General features: G+C 49.1%; 1 long non-coding RNA gene across 1 annotated transcript; it reads left to right on the plus strand.

Moving 5' to 3' along the window:
- The first annotated feature begins 708 nt into the window (after positions 1-708).
- Positions 709-3836, plus strand: LOC108285055. The gene is made up of 3 exons (XR_005195976.1): positions 709-888; positions 2638-2735; positions 3586-3836. It is a non-coding gene; the product is annotated as an uncharacterized LOC108285055 (long non-coding RNA).
- Positions 3837-4402: the final 566 nt, after the last annotated feature.

Consider the following 4402-nt stretch of genomic DNA (forward strand, 5'->3'; position numbering starts at 1 on the left):
CTTATATTTTGCTATTTTTAAAATTAGAAATGTGGCTTTATATATTATACATATATGTAAAGTAAGTTTTTAAAAAGAATGAATCTGTTGTCTTCTGCTATCATTACATTAAAAAAAAAACCCAACCACCCTACAACCAATTAACTTGGAAATCTTATATTCATGCTTCTGAATATTACTGCGGTTGTAGCAAGGAAAGCAGCACATCCAGGTAGTTAAATGCAACAGAAACAGGGCACAGGCAGCAACTTGCATCCCCTGGCAATTCACATGGTAATTTCTTCGCCTCCACTCTCAAGCTCACTCCACCCCGCTTCACCAACCCCCTTCCCTCTAAGACACGAGGCACCCTCGGGGCCATGGAAGGTGCCCTGCGGGGAGACGCCGGAAGAGCGGGGGCAGAGTGCGCGGTGCCCACACCCTTAGCCACAGGCGGCCGCCGCGGGCCCCCGGAGTGGGGAACGGGCTGGGAGAGCGGGGTTGGGGCGGACCCCAGGGCCGCACCCCGGCCCTCCCACCCCCTTTCTATTGCCATAGACCCAAGAACCCGAAATCTGCGGCACGAGGCGCGGCGCCCGCAGCCCCCGGCTGGGCCCCAGCAGGGATGGGCGGGCAGGGGGCGGAGCGCAGCGCAGCGCGGCGCAGCGCGGGGCGGCGGGAAAGGGGCGGAGAGGATAGCTTAGGCTCTGGCGGTCGGCGGGACTGGCAGAATCTGCGGGCTAGGTGGGTGGCTCGCCAACCTGGACGAAGGGAAATGAGGACCGCGGCTCCCGGGCGCGAGTAGGCGCGTGGAGTCCAGGGGCTTCACCGCCGCACCTCCTTCTCCTCCTGGAGCTGGAGACTGCACAGCGGCGGGCGCACCAGCAGCAGCGACGACCCTGAGCGCAGGTGGGCACCCCCGAGCGCGGCGCTCTGCCCGCTGCCCTGGCCACCGCGGGCCGGCTACCCGCTTTTCCAGGCCACTGCGCTTGGGGGCAAGGGCTGGGCAGGTCCAGGGCCAGAAGGAAGGTGCATGGCCCGGTGATGTGCGCGCTTCTGCGCCTAGGTGGGGGAGAGGTACTGAAAAGCTGCCTCCCGTAGGGTTCACTGTTTCGGTCCCACTGTCCCCACCTCATCCCTTCTGAGGAGCCAAGTACCGGTGGGGCTTTGGAGAACTGAGATCTCCCACCCGGCCCGCAGTATCGGTGGTGTGTGCAGGTTGCCCTTCTCTTCGCAGTCCACACCCAGCAACCGTCAGGACGTCCCCTGCTCCCGGCCCGAAGACTGTAGGGACCTTGGGAGGAGATGGTGGTGGCTGGACGGGTCGGGGCGTGTGCGCGAAAGGCTGGAGTTGCTTGAGTATTGTCTGTCGGGGCCGGGGCTTGCGTCAGGGTGCTCCCGCGCGCTCTCGGGGTTAGGGAATGGATTTGCTGAACTTACTCTGAAGGCTGATTCTGCACATGCCCTTGGCGCCTTGTGCACGTTTGGACGAGGGTTTAATGGAGGCACGTGGGACCAGTATGGTCTCTGGCGGGTTCCCAAAGACCCTCTTGGGATAGTCCAGCGCGTGTTCGGGGTTGAGAGGGAAGGGAGAGTGTTTCGTGTGACTGTCCTTGATTTTCTTGTATTTGCTCCAATTCCGTGAGCCAAATCAGGCTTTCTAGGCGTTAAAGTAAATTACGGGTAAGTGGGGCGGATCTCTGCTGGAGATAAAGAAGCTCCGGGGTTTGCGGGATAGCGGGCCTGGCTGGCGTGCTCGCTCGGTGGCTTTTGGCGCTGTCTCGCCTAGGTAGGTGGAGGTGGTGGTGTTTGTGTCTTTGGCTAAAGGTGCTGGAGCGGGGATTACTTGTTCTTAGATAGACTGGGACTTGGAGGAGGTAAAAAAGCTTCGCGGCGCGGTTTGTTCTTCGCAATTAACTCCGGAATCTCAAGTGTGTGTCTGTCGGTCGGTCTCTCTCTCTCTCTCTCTCACACACACACACGCGCGCGCACGTCTCATGGCTGCTTGGACTTGCTGATAGTTGCTCGTGAATTTTTATTCCTGTTTGTTCCTTTTTTTTTTTCTTTTGGAAAAAAAGGACCTACCTGTATTAAAATCCTTGGGGTTTCAGAAAGACCCTTCCGAAATAATTCATATTCAAATCAAGGGTAGGGCATTCCGATGAAAATACCCCACCAGACTGCCGTTTGGATTGGACTAAATTGTACTTCAGGTTAGAATTAATGTTATTTTAAATAGACATCTTACAACCTGTGGTAAAGTAACCTTCGCCTGAATTTCCCCTGATCTTTCTTTGTGTCAGTTTACAGAATTCTGAATTACCAGATGAACAAAGTGGTGAAGTTTTCTTCTAATTTTAAACGACAGGTCTTGAAATGGCTGTTAAGTTGAGTTCTGCGACTCCATCTCTTCAATGATCCGATCAGAGTGGTGCATAGCAGCTGATGATCCGAGACTTACATGTTTCAATTTCTAGTCAAATTATCATACCGCTGGGGAAAAGGACGCCTTAAAAATTTTCCACACAGAGGAGAAAGAACATTTTTGTCTTTTGGAACAAATATTTTGCTACTTTTTCCCCAAATGTCCGTTAGACGCCTAGAAAAGATGCATTGTTGACGAATAATACATGATTTATTTCTTTTTTGTGTCTACAGGTGGCAGTGTAGAAGCCAAACCGGGAGCTTCCAGAAGTGGCTTCTGAAAGAGTCCAATGTACATGAGTAAGCAAGCACAGGAATCCTAAAAGCCACAGGTATGTAGGACAATTAATCCATCTATCCAACTTTGTAATTACTGCATTCCAGTAGTACTAACCCATTTGCTCTTACGTTCAATATTTTGACACTTACATAAACTTCTATGAAGTTAAATGTATTTTGACGTAACCTCTGAGGAGAAACCGGGTCCAATCTATTTCTAACAATGTATTTAAATAAAAATACTGCGTGTCATTATATTACATGATTTTTCACTGTTCTAAAAGAGTTGTTTTTCCATTGTGACCCTGTGGCTTTGCATTTAACCAGTTTGATATTTGCTTTTCAAAACACTTTTCCTGAAACTATATAAAACTGCCAATTTTCTGACTAATTTCATTTGGGATAATGTTAAAAGAGTCACCTGGATGAATCAATAACAATATCAGCTTAAAAAATTTTTTTTGAGACAGGGTTTGGCTTTGTCACCCAGATGGAGTGCAATGGCACGATCTCAGCTCACTACAACCTCCTGGGCTCAAGTGATCTTCCCACCTCAGCCTCCTGAGTAGCTGGGACTACAGGTGTGCACTAGCACTCCGGGGTCATTTTTGTATTTTTTTGTACAAACAGGGTTCCGCCACATTGTCCAGGCTGGTCTTGAATTCCTGGGCTCAGGTGATCCACCGACCTCGGTCTCCCACCGTGTTAGGACTACAGGCGTGAGCCACTGCACCCATCCCAGTATCAGCTTTTAATAAAACTGCATCTCACTGTTGAATTGAGGTAACACAAATGATGTGACACTGATAGAATACAGATGCATTAGGAGGCTTCTTCTAAGCCAAGCCGTTCTGTTAATAACCCTTGGATGATTTTTCTCCTCCTACCTTGCTGTTTTTACAGGCCCACTAATTTGCCTGCTTGACTAAAATAAGGACCAGTTATGTGCCAATGAGAGACAAGTTTGTAATCTTATTCATTGTGACACAGTTCAAAAGAATTTGCCTTTGATTCTCATTAAAATGTAAACATTTTGCATATTACCATTACCATCTTTTTCAACAGCTGAGCAACTCTTTATGATGAAGGGCAGAAGACGACAAAGGGAAGAAAACGCTTACCTTTGTTGGCTTTTACTTTCTTTCTTGGGAATGGTGGGCCATAGCTATTGGTATTTTCTTTTTCTTTTTTTTTTTTGAGATGGAGTCTTGCTCTGTCACCCAGGCTGGAGTGCAGTGGCACAATATTGGCTCAGTGCAACCTCCGCCTCCTGGGTTCAAGTTATTCCCCTGCCTCAGCCTCCCGAGCGGCTGTATCAACATAAAATTTTTTTTACATTTAACCAGCCTGGTTAAATGCCATCACACCTGATTAATTTTTGTATTTTTAGTAGAGACGGGTTTTTGCCATGTTGGCCAGGCTGGTCTCAAACTCCTGACCTCAGGTGATCCATCCACCTCGGTCTCCCAACGTGTTGGGATTATAGGTGTGAGTCACCGTGCCCAGCTGCTCTTGGTACTTTCACAGAGATGCTAAAGTTATTGTGTTGGCTGTGTTAAGAGTCAGGCATCAAAATGACTGCACAAGAGAATGAAACTGTCTCTTTGTTGGGGATGCAAGGGGTGGGGTGGGTGCACTATTATCACAATGTTGGAATGTGACATTCTGCCTTTACAGCTGAGGAGGGATTTGTTTTGCTCCTTCTAATGAGGGTGTTAAA

Source organism: Cebus imitator, unplaced genomic scaffold, assembly GCF_001604975.1.
Source record: "Cebus imitator isolate Cc_AM_T3 unplaced genomic scaffold, Cebus_imitator-1.0 Scaffold289, whole genome shotgun sequence".
NCBI lineage: Eukaryota > Metazoa > Chordata > Mammalia > Primates > Cebidae > Cebus > Cebus imitator.